The 25,733-nt window shown below is 44.9% G+C and overlaps 1 protein-coding gene and 1 pseudogene across 4 annotated transcripts in view; both read right to left on the bottom strand.

Annotated features, from left to right (window-relative positions):
- MGAT5 (alpha-1,6-mannosylglycoprotein 6-beta-N-acetylglucosaminyltransferase) overlaps positions 1–25,733 on the bottom strand; it is a 367,899-nt gene that overhangs the window by 288,808 nt on the left and 53,358 nt on the right. For 2 of the 4 annotated variants that reach the window (XM_060106214.1, XM_060106215.1), the window contains exon 2: positions 24,745–24,794. The exons of the other annotated variants lie outside the window; for them this stretch is intronic. The gene's annotated coding sequence lies outside the window, so the exon portion shown is untranslated. The remainder of the gene's footprint in view (positions 1–24,744; positions 24,795–25,733) is intronic. 4 annotated transcript variants of the gene reach the window in all.
- LOC132495421 (glycine cleavage system H protein, mitochondrial-like) lies at positions 20,025–20,533 on the bottom strand (annotated as a pseudogene).

The following is a 25,733-nucleotide window of genomic DNA, read 5'->3' as shown; positions in this document are numbered from 1 at the left end:
CCTCCCAAACGTTCAGGAATCCCAGCAAACCCCACAGAATCTCAGTTAGAGACTCCTTAAGAAACACCCAGGACTCTGGGTGTGTAAGGGAGGGGAGACGGCCCTGCATCCACTGATGCCAAAAGACTTGGAGGGGCTCACATTCAAGGTGGGACTCTGGAGTTTGGCTGGGCAGAGGGCTCTGGGGGCACCTCAGCGGCTGGGCACAAGGCCAGCCACCAGGGGACAAGACAGCCAATCACTGGGTGTGGGAACCCCTATCACACTGGCCACTCTGCAGCGTTCTCCCTCTGAGGCTCTTTGAGCCTCACATAACCAACCAGAATCTTCTTTTTCCAAGTGAAGTTACTACCTTTTTCTCTAATAGAAACATAATGCTTGTCCAACGCCAAAAATTTGTTCAGTGGCAAATAACCAGAAAATCACAAATAAATTTTTTAAATGTTATCATTCCACCACTCACACTGGTAAGATTTTGGTATATTTCATACACACACACACACAGTGTGGATACACACATATATGTATTACAAAAATATCATATTTGCTTTCTTAGAGTCTGCTTTTATATCTTAATAACACATTTTAAATGCTTTCTCATGATAATAAATATCTTTCCACCACAATTTAAAAGCTAAATAGTACTCCCCTATTTCACCATGTTTTACTTAAATAATCTCCACAGTATTAGGCATTTATTTTTCTCCCAATTTTTCTCTATTAGAAAATAACACAACAATGAACTGTTCCTCACTCTTACCTTTGCAATTTCAGATATCTGCTTACAATAAAGGAATGACGAAATCAAATAAGAAGACTTTTAGGCTTTTGATGTAGTAATATTCCTACATTTTTTTCAGAAAAGTTATGCCAACTTATGTTCCCTATTAGCAAGGTATAAGAATGCTCCTATAGGGCTTCCCGCTTCCCCGGTGGCACAGTGTTTAAGTATCTGCCTGCCAGTGCAGGGGACACAAGTTCGAGCCCTGGTCTGGGAAGATCCCACATGCCGTGGAGCAACTAAGCCCATGCACCACAACTACTGAGCCTGCACTCTAGAGCCCCCAACCCACAACTACTGAACCCACGTGCCACAACTACTGAACCCACGTGCCACAACTACTGAAGCCCACACGCCTAGAGCCTGTGCTCTGCAACAAGAGAAGCCACAGCAATGAGAAGCCCGCGCACTGCAACAAAGAGTAGCCCCCGCTCACTGCAACTAGAGAAAGCCTGCGTGCAGCAATGAAGACCCAAAAAGCAGCCAAAAATAAAGTAAATTTTAAAAAAATTTTAAAAAAAAGAATGCTCCTATAACCCTATGTTCTTACCAAAGTTTTTATTATCTATATTTTATTGTCACTTAAAAAATGATTTGCCAGCTCAATAGCAAAAAAACAAACCACCCAATCTAAAAATGGGCAGAAGACCTAAATAGACATTTCTCCAAAGAAGATATACAGATTGCCAACAAACACATGAAAGAATGTTCAACATCATTAATCATTAGAGAAATGCAAATCAAAACTACAATGAGATATCATCTCACACCAGTCAGAATGGCCATCATCAAAAAATCTAGAAACAGGGCTTCCCTGGTGGCGCAGTGGTTGAGAGTACGCCTGCCGATGCAGGGGACATGGGTTCGTGTCCCAGTCCGGGAAGATCCCACATGCCGCGGAGCGGTTGGGCCCGTGAGCCATGGATGTTGAGTCTGCGCGTCCGGAGCCTGTGCTCCGCAACAGGAGAGGCCACAACAGTGAGAGGCCCGCGTACCACAAAAAAAAAAAAAAAAAAATCTAGAAACAATAAATGCTGGAGAGGGTGTGGAGAAAAGGGAACACTCTTGCACTGCTGGTGGGAATGTGAATTGGTACAGCCACTATGGAGAACAGTATGGAGCTTCCTTAAAAAACTACAAATAGAACTACCATATGACCCAGCAATCCCACTACTGGGCATATAGCCTGAGAAAACCATAATTCAAAAAGTCATGTACCAAAATATTCATTGCAGCACTATTTACAATAGCCAGGAGATGGAAGCAACCTAAGTGTCCATCATCGGATGGATGGATAAAGAAGATGTGGCACATATATACAATGGAATATTACTCTGCCATAAAAAGAAACAAAATTGAGCTATTTGTAATGAGGTGGATAGACCTAGAGTCTGTCATACAGAGTGAAGTAAGTCAGAAAGAGAAAGACAAATACCGTATGCTAACACATATATATGGAATTTAAGAAAAAAAAATGTCATGCAGAACCTAGGGGTAAAACAGGAATAAAGACACAGACCTACTTGAGAATGGACTTGAGGATATGGGGAGGGGGAAGGGTAAGCTGTGACAAAGCGAGAGAGAGGCATGGACATATATACATTACCAAACGTAAGGTAGATAGCTACTGGGAAGCAGCCACATAGCACAGGGAGATCAGCTCAGTGCTTTGTGGGATAGGGAGGGTGGGAGGGAGGGAGACGCAAGAGGGAAGGGATATGGGAACAGATGTATATGTATAACTGATTCACTTTGTTATAAAGCAGAAACTAATACAGCATTGTGAAGCAATTATACTCCAATAAAGTTGTAAAAAATATGATTTGCCAATCAGACAGGTGCACATGATCACTGCTAATAATAATAGGAATAATAATAATAATAATAATTCAACCACGACATTCACCAGGCACTTACTATATACCAGTCAATGTTCTAAGAGATTTACATTTGTGAAGTAGGGCTATATTCTTAACCCCATTGTATGGATGGGGAAAAGGAGGCACAGGAAGGTGAAGTCATCTGCCCATGTGGTAACTGGAGGAGCTAAAGTTTGAACCCATGTAATCTGGTTCCAGAGTCCAGGCTCTTGACCACCAGACCATACAACCACATGGGGAACTATCAGGAAGAAGGAGAGAAGGGATAAGATTAACATCCGGTGGAGAGATCACTGGAAACACAACCTGCCCTTTATCACACCCTGACCTTTATTTACATGCTGAATATCACCAATGGTGGGTCATCCCATAAATGAGGAACACAGTCGTCTATTCTCGCAAACCAAATCTGAAAGCAGACTATGAACTTCTCACTGCCTCACTCATCAGCAAGTGACCCAGGTTTATTACTTTGGCATGTAACTATTTGCCTGGTCACACTAATCCCATAAAAGGAAGTGGCTTATTTGTTTCCTTGTGTAATAAAGGATTAGGGACCCAATAATTCCACTTCTTGGTAGAGAGACAGCCTAAAGGACTGAAAGAACTGGAATAGATACTTGAACACCTATGTTCCCAAAACCAAACGGTGCAAGCAACTCAAGTGTCCATCAACAGAGGAATGGATAAACAAAATATGGTATACATACGCAATGGAATATTATTTAGCCTTAAATAGGAGGAAAATTCTGGCACATGCTACAATATGAATGAACCTTGAAGACATTAAAAGAAGTCAGTCACAAAACGACAAGTATCATATGATTCCACTGATGTGAAGTACCTAAAATAGGCAAAAGCAAAGAGACAGAAAGAAAAACAGTGGTTGCCAGGGGTTGTGGTGGGGGGGCGGGTAGGAGGAAGCAGGGGTTGTTCTTTAATGGGTACAGAGTTTCAGGTGGGAAGATGACAATAGGCCGCTTCAGTCATCTGGGCCCTCATCAGATCCTCATAAGCCTTTCTGGGTAATGCCACCCAGCAGACGTTGAGAGGGGATACAAATGCTCAAGAAGAGATGAAAATGCTTATAGAAACAATCTTTAACTGCAGGGAAGGACTTGTACCGATGTTCACATAAGTGAGCACTTTGAATAGCAAAGGAAAAACAGACTCCAAGGAATGTACTATAACAACCACACCTGGGGCTCCCCTGGTGGCGCAGTGGTTAAGAGTCCGCCTGCCGATGCAGGGGATGCAGGTTCGTGCCCCGGTCCGTGAAGATCCCACATGCCGCTGAGCAGCTGGGCCTGTGAGCCATGGCCGCTGAGCCTGCGCTCCGCAACGGGAGAGGCCACAGCAGTGAGAGGCCCGCGTACCACAAAAAAAAAAAAAAAAAAAAAAAAAACCATACCTGTACAGGAATCAAAGAACGAATGGGGAAACGAGATGAGCATTCCCGAATGACTACTGAGCGTAACAAACACAACCACGAGAAAGGTCTTCCCACGAGCCTGGGGATCAACAGAACTCAGGTTTTCAGTGGCCAAGAACATCAGACACAGAAAGAATGCCTACCCAAAAGCTAGATTTGGGATACACTTGTTGAGAAGGGTACCTCCGGGAGCCAGAAAGCCAGCTTCTGACCACTCAGTGACTCACTGTATTCACATAGCATCACAGAATAGTTTTAAAAAGACTCAAATTCAGAAATGCTGTCTTTGTGACTTATTTAATAGAAGGTCACACTATAAGATCCCCAAAGACAGCTTAATCACCATGAGACTATATAACGCTATTCTAAAGAAAGGAAAGCTAGAGCTATCAAGGCTAATCACACGCTACTGCCTAACCATAAACCCAACCTGACAGACACAGGATTAGAGGGGCAACACCAAGACAAGGGCTCGGCTCACTTCCCAGGCCACCATCTTGTATTTTGCTAACTCAAATATAATCCCCTCCTTGTACAATAAAGAATCTGACTGGTCTTTGTCCCTGGTTCCTGAAAGAGAGACTATAAATCCTTGGAACTTCCTGAGGAACAGAAGGGTCTTTATTATTCATGAGCCCCTTGAGTCACACCTGAGATTATGTAAAATGAGAAGACTCAGTTGGGGGCTGGTCACCAGTAAGACCAACCATGCGATTAGAGGGGTGGGGCTTTGAGGCAGTCCAATCCTGGGAAGAGGAAGGAGGCTGGAGACTGAGTCCATCCACATGGCCGATGATTCAATCAATCATGCCACCATAATGAAACCCCAATAAAACCTCTGGACACCAGGCTCAGTGGCACTTCCTGGCTGTTGAATACAATGATGTGCCAGGAAGGTGACACACTCTAATCCCACAGGGAGAGGGCATGGAAGCTCAGCATCTGGAATCCTCTCAGACCTCACCTATGTCTATTTGGATGGTCCTGATCTATATCCTTTAGAATTAAACTATAATCATAAGTACAGCACTTTCCTGAGTTCTGAGTCATTCTAGAGAATTATGGAGCCTGAGGGAGTCATGAGAGCCCCCCAGATTTGTAGCCAGTCAGAAGTGTTAGTGGCCTGGGGACCCCATGTGCAGTTGGCATCTGAAGTGGGGGCAATATTGTTGGGACCAGACCCTTTAACTTATGCGATGTGCACCAACTCCAGGCAGTTAGCAGCAGACCTGCATTGCAGTCCACCAGCTGGTGTTAGAACTCCCCTGGCACAAATTCCCAGCTCACTCAAGTTCTACACACGGCTTCAATACTCAGGTCCATATAACGTAGCTTTTTTATCTGCTAAAATTCATGCCAAATGTTAATGGCTAGAAATTTTCCCCCAGTTCAAATATTGCCATTTGCAGCAGCATGGATGGACCTAGATATTAGCATACCAAGTGAATTAAGCCAGAAGGAGAAAGATAAATATCATGTGATATCCCTTATATGTGGAATCTAAAATATGATACAAATGAACTTTTTCTTTTTTACAAAACAGAAACAGATTCACAGACATAGGAAACAAACTTATGTTTACCAAAGGGGAAAAGGGATGGGGGAGGAATAAATTAGGACTTTGGGATTAGCAGACCTACACTACCTATAAAATAGATATAGCAACAAGGTCCTACTGTGTAGTACAGGGAACTATATTCAATATCCTGTAATAAATCGTAATAAAAAATATGAAAAAGAACATATATGTGTGTACACACATATATATGTATATATAACTGAGTCACTTTGCTGTATACCAGAAACTAACAACATTGTAAATAAACTATATTTCAATACCACACACAAAAAAGAAAATTTCCCCCATTCAATACTAGTGACAGCTAAAATGTTTTGAATAATTGCTATCTCAGACATGGTTCTAAGACCTTCTACGTGTATTAACTCACTCACTTCTCATAGTAACCTCACAGGGTGAGTACTATTACTATTCCCTTTATAAATGAAAGCACCGAGGCACAGAGAGGTTAAGGAATTTGCCTGAGGTCACATGGTGAGCTCACGTGGCAAGGTCACATGGTCAAGGTGCCAGGATTCAAAGCGTGTTCCTCTGTCTCTGAAGCTGCCCCTTAGCCACAAGTCCAGAGGAACAGGCGTGACTGCTGGCCGCCAACCCCTCCAAGGGCCCACAGGTCACTACCCTTCCCCATCCCCACTGGCTCCCATTCTCCATCCTTAGAATGGCCACATGCTGAGTTCCTTGGGGAAGACTGCATGCTTTCTGACAGATGTATCCGGTTTTGACTGTAGCTCAGGAAAGCTAATTTTGAGAACACTACAGCAGTGGGCAAGATGAACTATTTTCCTGAAAGTCTTTTCCAACAAAAACACAAATTAACAGCTGGATGGTTCTAGATGTAAATGAAAGTGATAAATTTCCCTGCAATAAATGAATAGATTCAAAGTTGCTCCTTTTCATTATCATCTCCCTCACCGCAGGCAGAACAGCTCCACGGGTGACATGAATCCCTTCTCGCTTCTTTTTCCCCAATTATTTAAACTCGAAAGTGCTACATAGGTACTTCTTCACTTTTATTAAATTAGTACAGGTTGATGTTCTCAGTGTTCTTAGTACTGCAATTAAACCCTCAGTGGTCATGGTGGTGACTTTTCAAATATAAACGACGTAATAAGGTCATCAGCTGGCTGTCCTTCCACTTCACGTCCTCTTTTAGTAACTCTTTTGAGCATGCTAGGCACTCGGGATGTGGCAATAAACCTGAGAAAGTTTCTGCTTGCCCTCACTTACATGGCAGCAGGAGAGAAAGTCAGAGAAGGGACAAGTGTGTGCGTGTACTGCACGTGTACGTATGCATAATTTAGGGAAATGATCAATGATATTAAAAATAGAGTGAGTGTAGATCTGGGGGACGAACAAGAAGATGTGTGTTTCTGGAGTGAAATCAACATGCGTAAAGGGTGGGAGATGAAGACAGAGAGACACCAGATCATTCTGAACTGAGGTATCAAATCCCTTATCACCGTCTCCCTCCCCTCCCCTGAGTCTATGCCTCCATCACCTTACACTGGACCACTGTCTTTCTTACCTGACCTCTAGGCTTCCTTAGAGCCAGTTCTCCACACAAGCTAAATGACCTTTGTAAAACAGAAATCAGATCAGGTCACGTCCCTGCTCAAAACTCCCCACGCATCCATCCCAATCAGAACAAGACCGTTAACTCCGCACCACACCCAACGAGGTTCTCCATGACCTAGCACTACCTGCCCTCCAAACTCAGCATCTTGCTCCCTCCCCCTGCCCACACAGCCTTCACACTGGGCCACACGTGTTCCTGCCTCGGGCACCTCACCCTGGATACCACCTTGACTCCACCACCATTCAGGTCTGGGCACAAACATCCCTCCCTGGTCTGGCAGAGGGAGCACTTAGCTCCCCCTAGTGGAATTCAGGCTTGAGTGGGACATGGGGTTCCTTCCTTGAAGGGGGCGTGGGGTAGAGGGAGGGAGAGGATACCCTCACCCTTGCCTGAAATCTCACCCCTAAGGCTGCCTTCAATACTTTCACGGTGGTCAAAGCCAACTTTTCTCTTTCTCTGGACAAGGGTAGTGACACCAAGGACAAGCTCATGGCGACTGACAGAGCCTACCGGCCTTAGCCCTGGGAGAGAGAAGGTCCCTCTCAGGTGGCATTGTGTCAAGCATAACAGAGATGGGCAGCCTTTACAGACAAGAGCTTCCCCACCAGGTGAACTTTCTTGCCGGCAGTAGTTGTCCTAGGGCTGCTTAGTCCTCACCTGTGTTCTTTCTGCCCATGAGACTGAGCAACTCTCCCATGTCCTCAGGGTAGCGCAGGATGCTCCATTCAGAGTAACTATCACTCCAAAACAGGCCTACACATCCCAGCTAAAGTCCTAACGGGTTTTCGGACATCCCTGGCGGTGCAGTGGTTAAGACTACACACTGCCAATGCAGGGGGTGTGGGTCTGATTCCCTAGTTGGGGAACTAAGATCCCGCATGCAGCGTGATGCTGATAGACAGACAGACAGACAGACAGATCATAATGGGCTTTGCCTGGACCATGTACGATGATCTGCTCAATTCACCAGTTTGGGGAGAAGCAGGGTTAGGAATGTGTTTAGGAATCAGTCTTCTCTCTCATTTTCTTTCCCCCAGGCTGGAGCCACACCCTGTAAGCCAGGGGCCTCAGGCAACATGCCCGTTTGTAATCCAGGAGCCCCCAAATGTGTGAAGCAGCAGAACTCCGAATGTCTTGGGCTCTGGGACACCAGGGGATCCCTTGGACGCCCTTCTTCTGAGCCAGGAACAATCCAACTGGCAGGACAGGGTTCATGTTGTGGACAGAGGCCTCAGCATCTCAGAAGAATGCAGAAAATATTAAAGAGTCACATCACCCTCCTTTCCTACAGAATGCTTTTTCCTTGGTCATTCTTTTCACCACCCATGGCACTTAACTGGTAAATAAGTGATTGCCACAGATCTGAGCAGGTTAGGGGGAAAAAAGACTCAAATTTGGGAAAGCTCTATCCCATCATTTAATCTCTTTTTCTGGGAACTGAAAAAGCACCACTATAATATGATTCTAGGGGCTGAGTACCTGAATCCAGATAAGCACTAAAAAATTACTGTAGAAATAAGATATGCAAAACAGAGCCTTTACTGGGCTGTACAGTCATCATGTAAAAATGACAGTTATTTCCCTTAAGGGATGATAATTAACACTGCCTTTACATAAGCCCCTGGTTTTTTAAGTTTTCCTTTTTTCCTGATGTTTTCCTGCATTAGCAAAATCAGCAGGGTAATCGACATCAGCGACGAGCATTTTTTCTGAGAGATGAACACTTTAACCAACACTTTCCCATACGCAGAGGCATTCCCATTTGAATAACAAGGCAGGGGGACTTCCCTGGTGGCGCGGTGGTTAAGAATCCGCCTGCCAATGCAGGGGACACGGGTTCGAGCCCTGGTCCAAGAAGATCCTACATGCCGCAGAGGAACTAAGCCCGTGCGCCACAACTACTGAGCCTGCGCTCTAGAGCCCGCGAGCCACAACTACTGAGCCCGAGTGCCACAACTACTGAAGCCCGTGCGCCTAGAGCCTGTGCTCCCCAACAAGAGAAGCCACTGCAATGAAAAGCCCACGCACCTTAATGAAGAGTAGCCCCGGCTCGCCACAACTAGAGAAAGCCCGTGCACAGCAATGAAGACCCAACACAGCCAATCAATCAATCAATCCAAAAGAAAAACAAGGCAGGGGGATGGGGGAGTTTGAGGGTATAGTTCTTGCCCCAGAGCATTCTGGGATTCCCTTGCACCTGATCACAAAGCCACAAGAGGTTCTGCCCATACACTCAAGTCAATACAAACGACTGAGGTGCAAGAAAAACTCTCCCGCGTCTCTAAAATGCTCTCCCCGCCAGACCGGCCTTTCCTCCCTGCCATTCAAACATTTTTGAGTACTTCTGTCAGGGACTGAGTATGTGACGATGAAGAGGCATGATCCTGGCCCTCAAACTGTAGCGGGGAGACACACACGTCAATGGATCGTTAGACCATAACATAAAAGTGGAATCTATCCACTGATTCAACAAGTGTTTGTTGAGTACCTACTACATGCAGGGCACTGTTCTGGATGCCAGTGTACAAAAGCAAGAGTACATAATAGACACAGGATAATCACAAGAACACAGAAGAAACCCATCACATCCTATCCAGGAGGATCAAGAAAGGTTTCTCTGAAAAAGGAAACCCTGGAAGGAGTCCTGAAGACGAAAAGAAGACGGTGGAGGAAGGCATCCCCAGCGTGGGGTGGGAGCCTGTGCGTGGAGCAGAGGCACCAGTGACCAGCGGCAGCCAAGGGCACTGTTGCCCTGCATGCCTGGAACAAAAGGGGAGGCAGGGGGCCAAGGTGAGTCTTGGACGGCACGACAAGGTGACCAGGGACCTTGACGCCACAGCAGGACTCAGGGCTCCCCTGTAGTTGAGTAAACATTTTGAAGAGCCTGAATCCCAAGAGTGGCGTGATCGGATTCCCGTCTCAGATACAAAACCCGGAAATGCTTTTCATTTGCAGGCACTGCCTCTCCTGCCTCAGAGGTTTGAAAAGGCAGAAGACGGGCAGATTTAGATTTAGTAACTGGATACAAACAAGTTTCAAAAAAATAAGGCATAGAAGATTCTTCCCTGTTTTAATTAGAGAAGATGGCTAGAAACTACTAAGGCGGGGGGTGGGGGGGGGGAGAAAAAGAAGAATGTTTTTTCACAAATCCCAAAACTCAAGTGAGCAAAAAGCAGCTTCCCAGAGACACACCGTCCTGACTTAGTAATTCTGCTACAACTGCTCATTTTCATCTCTTCTGGGACCAACAGAAGCTGCGTGACAAACGCTCCTCACGTCCTGTGTGGCCTGCTGCCACATCACACCTCAGTACGAGCCACACCAGCCTCCCAACGTGGCCACCAAGCTCGTGGTGAAGGAGCCAACCTCTGTCAGATCCAGAAAGGAATGAGTGTACGTATTCTCACCATGGACAATGGCTGCAAGGAAGGCTATCTTTTCCAAATAATATTTTATATTAATTTAACAGTTCAACATTCCCAAAGGCCTTCAAACTGAGGACTGAATTTCCCGTATAACATGAAGGGTAATCTCAGATCCCCGTAGTCCAAAATTCAACTATTAAACATCCCATCCATTCTGTCCCTATAGACAAGACACACTTACTACTCAGAAAATGGTACCCTGTATATAATAAAGTGATGCAATGAGATTGCATTGCAATGTTATGGTTTCCAACCCAAATCCAGTTAAAAGCTCCTATGTCATATATCCTGTTTATTGACCACACTTTAAGCCTATCAGCTACTCTGGCTTCAAATGAACTTGATTGTTTCGATACAAACACAAACTCCAATTTAATTTCTACACGACTATCTGCCTTCCAAATGAAATTCTAAAGCCCAACAAGTGAGATCATAATTAGGTTGGTTACGTTTTTTTATTATAGAAGCAAGCACGTTAAATGTTACTGCCTTTAAGGCCAATTTTCTATTAGCAAAGCCACACATGAAATAGACTGGGGATTTTCTTCATCTACTGCTGCGAGTTGCCAAGATGTTTAACTGCCACATTTTAGAATATTTCAAATGTTTCCAGTCAGAATCAAAATTGAGAGATGGACTAAAAATTAGTCTTCACTGTATGCAGTGTACAATGAATTCCATCACCTAACATCCCAAAACAGGCAAAACTAATCTTGCTGAGAAGTCAGGTCGGTGCTTATGCTTGGGATGGGGGTGAATGCAGATCTTGCCTAGAAGGAGGCACAGGGGAGCTGCTCGGTACTGTGCATGGTTTACTTCTTGATCTGGGTACAAATGGCTGTGATAATTCACCATGCTGTACACGAACTACGTGTAACTGTTCTTTACGTATAATTCAGGTAAAGTTTAAAATATTAGGGTAGAGGACAATTGTTTGTCTACTCTCATGAAGACCCTAATAGGTCAGTACTTCAATTCTATGTGGCATTTGAAAGAACATGGGTTTCACATGGACAGAAATCAGAACAACAGAAATACTGATCTGCTTTACTGGACATGCTTTCATTCTCTTTCATTCATTTTTCTGAAAGATCTCAACCATATGTTCATTGCAGCATTATTTACAATTGCCAAGATATGGAAACAACCTAAGTGCCCATCAATGGATGAATGGATAATGAAGATGTGGTGTGTCTATATATACACAATGGAATATTACTCGGCCATAAAAAGATGAAGTCTTGCCATTTGCAACAATATGAATTGACCTTGAAGGTCTCATGCTAAGTGAAATAAGACAGAGAAAGATAAACACTGTATGGTATCACTCATATGTGGAATCTAAAAAAAACACGAACAAGAAAACAAAATAAATGAACAACCAACAAAAACAGGTAGATACAGAGAACACAGCAGTGGTTGCCAGACGAGAAGGGGTGGGGCAAAACGGGTGAAAGGGACCAACTGTTTGGTGATGGATGGAAACTAAACTTTGTATTGTGAGCAGCTTACAGGGCATATAGAAGTAAAGATATAATGTTGTATACATGAAACTTACATAATGTTATAAACCAACATTACTTCAATAAAAAATAGATACTAACCATCCTAACGGTCATGTGCACAGCATGGGGAACACCCAGCATGAATCATTATTTAACATCCCCTCCTCCATACAACACAACTACTTCCAGCAACAATCATGCAATAATCATCATTCTATTCTTGAATCTTTTTTTTTTTTTTTTTTTTTTTTTTTTGCGGTATGCGGGCCTCTCACTGTTGTGGCCTCCCCCGTTGCGGAGCACAGGCTCCGGACGCGCAGGCTCAGCGGCCATGGCTCACGGGCCCAGCCGCTCCGCGGCATATGGGATCCTCCCAGACCGGGGCACGAACCCGCATCCCCTGCATCGGCAGGCGGACTCTCAACCACTTGCACCACCAGGGAGGCCCCATTTAGTTATAAAATAACCATTTAAAAAGGTTGAATTTATTTATTTTTTATATTTAACGTCTTTATTGGAGTATAGCTGCTTTACAATGGTGTGTTAGTTTCTGCTGTATAACAAAGTGAGTCAGCTATATGTATACATATATCCCCATATCCCCTCCCTCCGACCCTCCCTATCCCACCACTCTAGGTGGTCACAAAGCATGAGCTGATCTCGCTGTGCTATGTATGCAGCTGCTTCCCATTAGCTATCTGTTTTACATTTGGTAGTGTATATATGTCAATGCTACTCTCTCACTTCGCCCCAGCTTACCCTCCCTGTGTCCTCAAATCCATTCTCTACATCTGCATCTTTATCCCTGTCCTGCCCCTAGGTTCATTAGAACCTTTTTTGTTTGTTTGTTTTTTGAGATTCCATATATGTGTTAGCATACGGTATTTGTTTTTCTCTTTCTGAATTACTTCACTCTGTTTGACAGACTCTAGGTCCATCTGCCTCACTACAAATAACTCAATTTCGTTTCTTTTTATGGCTGAGTAATATTGCATTGTGTATATATGCCACATCTTCTTTATCCATTCATCTGTTGATGGACACTTAGGTTGCTTCCATGTCCTGGCTACTGTAAATAGTGCTACAATGAACATTGTGGTACATGACTCTTTTTGAATTATGGTTTTCTCAGGCTATATGCCCAGTAGTGGGATTGCTGGATCATATGGTAGTTCTGTTTTTAGTTTTCTAAGGAACCTCCATACTGTTCTCCATAGTGGTGTGGCTGTATCAATTGACATTCCCACCAACAGTGCAAGAGGGTTCCCTTTTCTCCACACCCTCTTCAGCCTTTATTGTTTGTAGATTTTCTGATGCTGGCCATTTAAAAAGAAGGTCAAATTTTTTAATTTTTTTTGCGGTACACAGGCCTCTCCCGTTGTGGAGCACAGGCTCCGGACGCGCAGGCTCAGCGGCCATGGCTCACGGGCCCAGCCGCTCCACGGCATGTGGGATCTTCCCGGACCGGGGCACGAACCCGTGTCCCCTGCATCGGCAGGTGGACTCTTAACCACTGCGCCACCAGGGAAGCCCAAGAAGGTCAATTTTAAGGTGACTTCTAAAATGCAGCAAAACATTTCTTCCATGAACTAAAATATGCACTTACCCAACAATATGACACGTAGGAGTTCTCACTCTCTCACTGTTTTAAATTTTAAGCACATTATTAAAAACTCCAGGGACTTCCCTGGTGGCGCAGTGGTTAAGAATCCGCCTGCCAGTGCAGGGGACACGGGTTTGAGCCCTGCTCCGGGAAGATCCCACATGCCGCGGAGCAACTAAGCCCGTGCACCACAACTACTGAAGCCTGCGCTTTAGCGCCCACGAGCCACAACTACTGACCCCGCATGCCTAGAGCCCGTGCTGCGCAACAAGAAAAGCCACCGCAGTGAGAAGCCCGCGCACCACAACGAAGAGTAGCCCCCGCTCGCCACTAGAGAAAGCCTGCGCGCAGCAACGAAGACCCCAGGCAGCCAAATAAATAAGTACATAAATTAAAACTCCAAATGGTCACACAGTGACAGAAGTGAAGAAACTCAATTTCCATTTTTTCATCTTCGACTGCACTATCACTGTTTATCTCAAAGCCGTATTTAAACATAAGAACATGTTGTACCATAAGGACGAAAGGCATGAAGAACTCCTGAAGCAGCTCCAACACGGCCGAACTGTTAGGAACTTAACCCTCAAATCAACGTGTATCACTCAGTCCACATGTATCAGGGCCAACTCTATAAAAGAGTTGCCCAAATTAATTTCCACGTACAATACGATGCTTATTAAAGGGAACTGTTTTTTTAAGTGTGCTAATCTGATGCGTGTAAATAAATATATACTCACACATATGTATATATAATTATTAACAGCAGCAACTATTCAGAATTTAGAGGAGCAAAAGTGTTTTTCCCAGAAACTATTTTATCTGTGGCTTTTTTCAGATTTGCCCACACGTGGTGGTAACAAAACATGGACTGGCTGAAGTCAGCTGTACTGGTTTTAGCCTCTCTGTAAAGGCTGCCCCACCTGACAGCCCCACCTGCAGGGGACCACCCCCATGGCTCCACCCATGGAGGGCAGCTGCACACAGCCAAAAGCAAAAGAACCCTGACGACAGAAAGCCTCTGAAGACACAAAATAAACGTCCAAGTTCAGACACAAGAGCTTTTGTGTTGCACACATTAAGACAGCCCTTGCAGTTTATAGTGAGGGTAAAGCAGGGTTTCTCAATGTCAGCACCCTTGGCTATTTGGGCGGGCTAATTCCTTGCTGTGGGACCGTCCTGTATGTTACAGGATGTTAATCTGCCTGCCTGGGCTCTATCCACTGCATACACAGACATGCACTCCCATACCCTTGAACCAAGATGTAACAAAGCTCCCCCTTCACCAACAGCTCAGAGTCCCTTGGGTGGAGGTTAGAACACCTTGGGACGGCACACAGGAAATCAAGCCCAGTGCTCGCCCCAGGGAAGGGAGACGTGGTTTGTTTTTAGAGCTCCCTTTTCATTCTTAGCAAGTGCATCTATTTCTTATTCAAACACATGTTTAATTAAATACACAAAGAGAGGGTGTGCCACTGAAAAAAATGCCAGCAGCCCTCTCAAATTATTTTTCCTTCATTTTCAAATATTTACCTAATGAACGGAAACAAAACGAACATCTTTCCCAAAAGGCCATTCCAGCCCAAGAGAGATATTCTATAAACACGGGCATAAATGACACCTGTAAAGAAAACATTTCCGGACATGCCTCCACCCCAAAATCACCTCTTTTACACACGATTCTAACTTGCTGTGGTTCCTCCAGGTCAAAGCAGCATGGAAGCGGCAAATCAGAACAGCAGCAGCAAGGTAAGCATAGTGTCCCCAGAGAGCCTTGGGAGAGGCAGCCTGGGTATTGCAGAAAAAGAGCCAGGGATTCGGGGACAGGAAACCTGGATCTGAGTCTCTGTTCTACCACTTTCTCACCCTGGGGCTCTGACCAAATCACAACCTCCCAAGATGCCAGCTTTTATTTATGAAATGGAGGGTGATGTGTGCTTCTAAGAGCTGCCTTGAGAACTAACTCATTCGAACTAAGTGAAGGTTTTCATCCAGGTGTCAAATGTTATTACCTTTATTTTAGAATTACACACATCACCAGTCTCAGCCAGAGGTAACTGCTGGCTTTACCAATAGGAGTTTTGTCACTGAAAACAGCCCCAGGGTTGGTTCCAACAGCATGAACAGCAGATCCAGAAGGTGGAAAAGAGGAGAAAACGTGAAAGCATAGAGCACAGGAGCGAAGGGCAGGGAAGCCAGACTGCCTGGGTTCTCATCCCACTGGGTGACGCTGGGCAACTTCTTTGACTTCTACATGCTTCAGTCTCCATCTACAAACTGGGGATAACAGGGGCACCGTTGGTGCCCATTATTTGCGGTAGTGATATTTTACAAAATCTCTGTGAGCCCTGACTTGGCAAATATTAAGCCAGTGATCCTAGGGGAAGGGAATATGGGCTTAGGTTCCTGTGAGCCTCGGGTCAGAACATTTTTGTCCACTGATCAACACGTAACCATGGGGACTTCCCTGGCGGTCCAGTGGTTAAGACTCTGCGCTTCCACTGCAGGGGGCAAGGGTTCAATCCCTGGTCGGGAACGAAGATCCCACGTGTCTCGTGACCAATAAATAAATAAATACATACATACATAAAACATTTGCTGTCACCTATTAAAATCTTTTAAAAATCAGAAGTCAATTATTTTAAAAAATACATAACCATGTTTTATGTCCTTCCGTTTTAAGACACCTTACTTAATATATGTGGTTGATTCATCAATATTGAACTCACAGCCAACAGAACTATAACTCATGCTTGAAGCAGCTTATCTAACACACCTGTTTTCTCCCTAAGGCACAGCACAGCCTTCAAGCACTTAGGAACTCTCGACCTAATTCCAGCACTACGCTTGGGGGCCATTTTAAACCACAAAATCACCAACCAAAAAAAAAAAAGCTCAAAAATGCCAAGAGTTGCACTAATGAGACCACGAAGAGGACACCTAGTTATAGTAGGAGGCCTGAAACAAGAAGGCAGAGCATCCCCTATCTGAGCTGGGAACATGCACACCAGTAACTCAAATTTTCCTCCACTCTGTGTGTGTCTACAAAGGGTCGCACAGTGCTACAACTACTGATTTGAGCGTTATACAAGTAAGTTTTAACAAGGAGGCAAATTTGCACATACAGAATCCGCAAATAATGAGGATTGACTGTACCAGACTCACAAAGTAGCTCTGATGATTCAATGAATGAATGCAGATAAAGCACTAAGAACTTCCCCGTGTGTAGGAAGCACTCCACAGATGTTCATTATTATTGGAGAGTCAAATATGTCTATAACATATCACATGGTGTAAAAGGCTTAACAAAACTGAAAAAAAGAACATAGATGGTGGTAGAGAACCACAGACGAGGGAGTAGGGCATAGAATAAAGAAATCAAAAACCAAAACTCAGAAAATTTCTTCCCTAAAGCAATCTTCCACTTAACCCATTTATCTTTCTTTCTCTCCACCAAAAGGTTACACTCCCCAGGCCAGCCGTCTACCTTTCCGCTCTCACATACATTCTCTGGATGCTTTGTCCTTTTTGCAATGTATGGTAGGAAACTACATTTCCCCAACTCCCTCACCAACTGGCTTCCAGGTAGGGTTGGCCTGCAAGAGACACCAGCAGCAGCTGGGAGGACAGGCGCAGGGAATAGGCCGGGGTCTCTCGTCCCCCTTCCATCCACCAGCATCCACCTGCATCCAGGGATGCAGCCCTTTCCAAAGGGTTCTACTTCCCGTTTCTGGTAACACTTCCAACTCCCATGACCCCTGCAGCCCTCAGGTGGATTTCTTCTGGTGGCTGCAAATCTCTGGGTTGCCACATGCTCTTTGGTACACCAATGTCACCTCTTCCGTCACCTACAAACCCAGTTTTCTGTAGTAGGTTCTCTGGTCACAATGCCTAGTCCAGTTATCCTGACTAACACGATACCACACATGGCTCCAGAAGGATGCTAAACCTGCAACTCTCCTGCCAAGACCAGCTCCACCCACCCCCACACACACACACACACCCACACACCCACACCCACACACCCTGTCCTTCCCACAATCTCATCTCACATTCAGACTCTCTGGATTGAGGACAAATAAAGGTGTTTTGGTTTGCTTTCTTTTAATGCACTGCTGCCGGAAGAAACTGCACTTTCAGAACTATTAGAGCTACTTCAGCCTTTTATCAAGTACGTTACCTCCCCCTTTCAACATGCGTTACTGGCTGACCCTGCTCCAACAGTCTCCTTCTGCTTAAGTGCTATTTACTTTTAAAAGACTAAGCAGTACTCTCCCCTCATACATACCTTGATTTAAAAAAAAGATCCAAATGTGGCCGATGGTACATGGCCAATTTCCTCTCATGGTCAGCACTAGCCACAGCTGCTGCTGACAGCGGCCAGTATAATCAATGTCCATTAATTCTGAGGCAATTTCCAATCTTCTCTTCCCATTGTTTCTTCCTCAGGGCATAAAAATGCAACGCCTGACCATAATCACAAACAGGCGTAAAAGAGGAGTAAACAAGTTCACGTGGATAAAAGAATGCAAGAGTGAGCAAGAGTCTGATAAGTGAATCACAGAAGCAGGAGAAAGGGGGCCTGTGGACAATGCTTGCTACTCACTGAATGCCTGTTCTCTTCTCCTCCCTAGACGCACAGCTGGATGACGTGTCCCAGCGAGGTGAGGCCAGGGGACCTGCGTCTGTGCCCCCTTCCAGGGGGCTAGAATGAACACCACTGCAGGGTGATCCTGGAGGGCAGGGGTTCACAAAGTCAGGGCCTATTTAGCCTTGGTCGCTAAATGACTTTTTTTTTTTATTGAAGTAGAGTTGATTTAAAATATTGTAATAGTTTCGGGTGTACAGCAGTAATTCAGTTATACATATATATGTATATATCTATATTCTTTTTTCTCTGATTCTTTTCCATTGTAGGTTATGACAAGATATCGAATATTGTTTCCCGTGCTATGCAGTAAATCCTTGTTGTTTATTTTATATATAGTAGTATGTATCTGTTAATCCCATACTCCCAGTTTATCCCTCACCCCTCTCCTTTGGTAACCTTAAGTTTGTTTCCTATGTCTGTGACTCTGTTTCGTAAATAAGTTCATTTGTACTATTTTTTAGATTCCACATAGAAGTGATATAACATTTGCCTTTGTCTGACTTGACTTAGTATGATAATCTCTAGGTCCATCCATGTTGCTACAAATGGCATTATTTCATTCCTTTTTACGGCTGAGTAGTATTCCATTGTATATATGTACCATATCTTTATCCATTCATCTGTCAATGGACATTTAGGTTGCTTCATGTCTTGGCTATTGTGAATAGCGCTGCTATGAACATTGGGGTGCATATATCTTTTCAAATTCGAGTTTTTCCAAATATATGCCCAAGAGTGGGATTGCTGGATCACACGGTAACTATTTTTAGTTTTTTAAGGACCCTCCATACTGTTCTCCATAGTGGCTGTATCAATTTACATTCCCACCAACAGTGCAAGAGGGTTCCCTTTTCTCCAAACCCTCTCCAGCATTTATTATGCTAAATGACTTCTTAAAAGGGGTAATTTCCCCACCTCCACCAGTCTAAAACTATGAACTAGGAAAAAGAAACTTGCACTGGGTATAAAATGACTATATGTATAGACACACACACAAACACACACACACACACACACACAGAGGTCCTTCTGTTACAGAAGGTCACAAACACAGGATGTGTGCCTTTCAAATGAGCTGGGCAGACATCTGGTCAAGGTGGCCAAAGGCGTATATGAAATAACCCCCAGCAGGTCCCTTCCAGACGGATCTCTAAGAAGAGAGATCACCATTTGGGTGAGGAACACAGAAATGGGCACTGTTCCTGGTTCCCCATCTCCTGTCGGGGAGAACAGTGCCCTGCAGACCAATAACATTTTCACTTTGTAGCATAAAAACCAGGATTCAGAGAAGTCAGGGTGGGCCCTCCAGCAGAAACAGAGCTGAGACCCCCATCTCCCAGGTCAGTGCTACTACGCAAAGCGGGTGGGAGCATCCACAGAGGGGGGCCCGTCCACCAAGTGTTCCTGGTCTGTGAAGAGCTAAGTACCAAAACTGAGGGTAAGTGTCCTTTTAACTTTTACAGTCAGTGGACAGGGTAACTTTATGTCTTTGAATCTCGTAATAAAATTGAAGGCTGGTATTTTACACTTCCTTCTTTTTTTTTTTTTTTAGATTAAGTTGTTTCAAACTAGTTTCTTTAGGGGTTCCATTTTCACTCCTCCATAGATTTTACGTATTTCTCATATGCTTCTTCACTCATTGGTTCATCTAGTTCTGAAGGGTTACTGAGTGTCATCTTGACCAGCCAACCATCTTCATAACAACATCTGTTGACAAGTCCTGGACTTTCTGCTAGAGCTTCATTCATTTCAGTTACTTCTCCTGATAGAGGAGAATAGAGTTCACTAGCAGCTTTCACACTTTCCAAAGCACCAAATTCCTCGTCTGTTCAATTTTGTCCCAACTTCAGGCAGACTACAGTAAACAACATCTCCCAAAGCTTCCTGGGCAAGATTGCTGATTCCCACTGTTCCAACACCGTTTTCTGCTGTTACCCATTCATGTTTGTCTGTAAATTTACGACCCGACAGCAGAGCGGGTCCGGCGCGAAGCGCCCGGACGGCGCCCGCCCGCAGTCCCCAGGGCCGCGGCGGGCAGGGCGCGTTGGGCGCAGAGAGTGCAGACCGCGGCCTGCACGCTCCGCGCCACTCGCAGCGCCATGTGCGCAGGGGACCACTTCCTTCTTTCTTTAATCTCACTTTATCTAGCAATTTATTTGTATGGTACCAGACCATGATGGTTTAGAATTTTAAAAAACGGTTCCGTTTCTGCAGGCACCCAGAGTCCCCAAACTCTTCAACCAAATTCCCATGGTCACCGCACCCCCTTCCCCAATCCTTCCTGCCTCACCCTCACCCAGGCTCTCCTCTACCTTTCACCCTTCCTTTCCAGGAGGCATCTCCCTTTAAATGGGTGGTGGTAAACTTTCCGGTAGCCTCTCCAATGCATGCGGAGTGGGCACTGACTCCTGTGAGCCATCCTGAGCTCAGACCAAAAGGAAGAGTTAAAAGTGATCAGTCATCCATCCACACAGTTAAAGTAACACAGGACTCCAGTCCCAGAAAGCCATCACGGTAAAAGAAGAAAAAAAACGTCCATGGCCCTTACCCACGTTAATTAACCCGAGGGAGAGCCTCAGCCGCCCCAAAAGATGCTCTCTATCCCATCACCTAAACCTGAGACGCAAAGTAAAGGAGCCTTCGCCTGTCTCCTCCAGGGAGGTCGACATACGTGAAGAGATGCCACGCCGGCTTGGGGAGAAAGGAGAGGTTACTGACAGAGTGAGTCACGTGTGCGGTATCAGGTACGATGAAGTATTATGGGAAGGGAAGCGGACGTGGAGACGGCATTAGCTCTGTCCAGCAGGACCCACTGAACTGCCCATTACAAGGGAGCCCTGAGCTAGTGGAGAAGGAGGACTTGGAGAGAAGGATTTGAACACATACACCTCCTTGAAAATGAATGAAGAGAAACCGCCTAGACAATGACAGGACAGTGACATACCGAACAAAACCATAGGAAAGGGCGGAGCCAGGCAGCACCAACCCTCCCCGGAGCGTTCCAGGCAGGCCACGTGTTTTAGACTTTCCAGGGACAAAAGGATGGTAATTTTAACAGACGCCAACATCGGCACCTTTCACAGTTACTAAGACGTGCCATCCACGAGATCACAAAGGCAGGGACTCAAGGGGGATGTAAATGAGCAAGTATTCCACTAAGTCTCCGCACTTGTCTGGGTATTTGAAATATTTAAACATTTTTCAGTATTTTTTTTCGAGTATAGCCAGAGAACAGACACATGACACTGTTTTGAAACATCTTGCCACAAACTGGGAATTCTGATTAGATCCAGTCCAAACCAGGCATGCCTTGGGAAGACAACTGTTCTGCTGTTCCACGTCTGGCCTGGTGACAAGGGGCAGCCCCAGCCCTGACCTCTGCCCTGCACCCACCTTTCCCTGGGGCCAACAGGGCATCGAGGTTAATCCAACATGCCCAGCTATCAATGGGCGGCAGCTGTCTAGACAGACTGTAGGCCCCTCTTGGGCTTCGAGAAGAAGGGTCAAGATGGAGATCCAATGTGCACCACAGGCAAAGGGCCGGGAAGGTGACAACCATCCTCAGCTGACTCTCTTCCCAAATCCTGTGGCCACCATCAAGCTGGTTCAAGAGCCTGTCCCTGCCCCACTCCAGGCAGGCCATGCAGTGGACGCGGCTACACAGCACACAGCCAAGGTCAGGCACTGACATTTCCCAAGACGTGACTAACATCCTGGGAACCACAGAAAGAAATCTGAGCACGGACAGTGAAGGCTGTTGCATCTTAATTGCATCCGAGGCTTGCCATCTAAGCCCCCATTTGTGTTACACCTCTTCCAAGATTACTCATCTTTGATGCCAACAGGAGAACGCCATGAACTTGAAAACTCCATCATGTGGATTTGTTGATGACTGTATTTCAACGCCTGCATGAGCAGGATAAAAAGAAAATGAAACCACATTTTTCCTACCTAACACCTGTTTCCTTTTGACACTCATTGGCTCGGCTCATCCTGCTGCCACATGCCAGGTTGTGTACTCGTCACTGGTGGTGTGAAAAGGAATAAGGCCAACCCTCGTGCTCAAGGAATGTACAGTCTAGACAGACCCACAGTGAGTAACACGCCTTCTGCCGCCCTCCTGCGCCTGAGCCTTCTCTTCTGGCAGTGTGTGTTCACGAGATCTACTGGGGTGGCTATGGTTTTAACTTCCATTTTTATCAACACTGCATCCTTCTCTTCCGGTCAGGTCCAGAAATGAAACTCAGAGATGGTTCTTTGAGAAACTAAGGCATAAAAAACCAGGTACAGGATCTACCAACCTATGTGAGAAACATTTTCTGACACCCATGTCCCAGCAACACTCTTTCTTACCACAGACTCTGTGGCAGAGTTAGAGTCATTTGCTTCCAGAAGCCAATCATTTCCCTGATCTAAACTGACTCAGGGTTACACATAAACCCAAGCCTAAAGCTGGGACTTCTTTCCCGTTGAATCAGAAGAAAGACAGTTTTACAAAATGGCCAGGGGAGAAGGGTGACTGCTTCTCCACCTTCAGGAAGACCCAACCACCTCCAAAAGTCCTGGGCGTTGTCAAAGTGTGGAGAGTGTGCTTTATAATCTGAAGGCTAATTTAAAAGATGGTAAGACACACAAACTCATCTGTGATACGGCTTTCAAGTTATAAATGTCAGTGACAGCCAGTCTGCTGCGTTGGGAACTCCTCCAACAGGTTGACAGCAGCCCAATTCCACGGCTCTGGAGGAGGCTGACAGACAGCTGCTCTTTCAGTAGTTATTTTGAAAGGAGCCAAGAGGCCCTTCCAAAGGCAGCTAGGTATTGGCGCGCTGAAGGGGGGAAGGTGACACCATATCTGGTGGCAGGTAGACGCAGCCCAGGAGTGCCACATGACGCCAACACGTCTGCTTGCTCCACAAAGACTGTCAACCCCACACAGTGCAGGAAAAAAAGAAAAAAAAAATCACAGCAGAGGAGAGGCAGAAAGATGCACATCCTTCCCAGAGCATAAGCCATTGCACCTGGGTATCAGGGACTGCAGACCCAGCTCCTGTTCTTCACAATGCCAGCCTGCTACAGCCCCAGCTGCCATGCCTGGCACCTCTTGGAGGGCAGTGAACGGACTTCCTTATCTGTCAGCACTTCACTAGTTTCAGAACAGACCCTTGAAGATAGATGGTTTACTTGTCCGGTCCCTGAACTGAAAACCACTCCCTTTCAGTCATGTGTGTGATGTGGAGGTAGGGGGATGTGTAAGAGAGAATAACTATGCTTGTTCTTAGACAAAACCCTATGTCTTTAGAGACGCAAAATCTCTTTGAGGTTCTGACTGAGACACTTCTTGTTTCTCTGGTTTCTCCCAGAGAGACAAACTTTCAAGGTGACAGCTAGAGAGAAGCCTCTGATAAAAGTCACGTGGTCACATAATTTGAGTTCTAACTAAGGCTTTTATTGACATCAGACATTCATCTGCTTGTCAGTTGCTGGAGTGGATTTTCCTGTGATGTTGTTAGGGACAAAATTTGTTCAAAGATCCACACACGTAAGAGAAACAAGAATTATGAATGTTTCATGTTTCATTCTCCTGGCCCCATAACCTTGACACCCAAATCCTATTAGCCTGTAAAATCCAAAAATTCTGCTCCCAAGTTGAATGTCTGATTTACCAAGGTGACTCTCCAAGGTAGCTTAGACAGTGGTTTTAAGCACTCGGGACTATTCATACAGATAGAACAAGGAAGCACTCAGCAAAGCGCTTCCTCCGTAAAATATGTTCATAACTGGGGGCTTAGGAAAATGTACTCTGTGAACAATTCCTTGATACAGACACAGTTCAGAGCTTGTGCAGTCATTCTGAGTCACACTCTCCACTTCATTGGCTTTGCTTATTTATGTTCACACCATGATGCTCTGTGTCTGAAGGGGCCAGCCCTTCCACCTGAGAATATCAGGCCATAATCCAGGCCAATACATTTACCCTTCCACCTGAGAGTATCAGGCCATAATCCAGGCCAATACATTTACGTTTGATAATGACTAAGTAATAAATGACCTTCTGCTCCAGTCACTTTACTAATTCGAGGCAGATAAAACATTCTTGCCCAGCTAACCCAAAAGATAAAGTCCACCAGGTCTCAACCAAATAGCCAGAGACGTGCGTCTCCTTGGGATTGAGTTGCACCTGAAGGACAACCCCCTGGCCCTTTGGGACTGTGGTGCATTTTGATGTCTCAAATCCTCGGTCCTCTCCCCCTAAGGGCAAATATCCCGGGTCTATGCTTAGCCAGGTAAATATGTGCTTACTATGGTACTTACATGGCCTGATGGATCCGCCTCCAATGTCTACTATAGAGCAGTAATCACTCCTGCAATCACAAGGACAAAGACATTTTTAAGTTTCTCCTCTTTAAGAACTTGATCAATTGCAAACAGACAGGCTGACAAAGAGCTTCTGCGAACTAGGCCTCTCACATTTCGGAACCCGACTGCCTTTTAAGATAAATACCGAAAAATAGCTAGGTGAGCATTCCCTATCACTTCAACACCCAGAGGCATTTATCTAAAAAATTACATTATCTCACTTGTTAGGATCCAAATCCATCCATTATTAGTTCAGCAGGAGTAAGGCTACATTTGGCAAAGATGGAGCATCTCCACAAAACCTCTCTTTGTTCCAAGTCTCAGGAGGCATTGAACCAAAGCTTTTACCAATCCTAATGCTTTCCAGACTAGACTACATTAATTTAGACACACAGTCTCAAGTAGGTGTATACACACGATTTAAAAAATACATAGCTCTACGACAAAAAAACAAGGAGTCTGCAATACGAGATAAAGCCAGTTGAATTACAAGCCTGTTCATTTAAATATAACAGATTACTTGTACCTGCTTCACATTGAATAAAACCAGAAAAGCAGTAAAAAGCCATTTTAGAAATATACCTACTATGTGCTTCTGATATCACTAATATTTTCCCTCTATAAAACTCCTTTACAGAAAAACAAAAGGGGGAAAACATGTCCTTTAACAGATACATACAGTGTGTTTCTGATATTCATGGAATTTATCAGCAGAGAATTATAAAACTGAAAGAGAGCTCAATAGAGAGGGAGGGAAGGAGAGAGAGAGGAAAAGAATAAAGACCATGCTGAACAGACCCATCTTCAAACTAACTGCCCAGAAGTCTACTAAGACTAGCCAACTGGTCTACTTTTTACTTAAGATCCTCATGGAAGAACATGTACCATATTCTGCTGGAAAATGTCTGAAAGAGTTTTGTTTTTTTTTAATACAAAGATGATTC

Source organism: Mesoplodon densirostris, chromosome 8, assembly GCF_025265405.1.
Source record: "Mesoplodon densirostris isolate mMesDen1 chromosome 8, mMesDen1 primary haplotype, whole genome shotgun sequence".
Classification (NCBI taxonomy): Eukaryota; Metazoa; Chordata; class Mammalia; order Artiodactyla; family Ziphiidae; genus Mesoplodon; species Mesoplodon densirostris.
The sequence above is the reverse complement of the archived record's forward strand: the minus strand, read 5'-3'. Positions and strand labels throughout refer to the sequence as shown.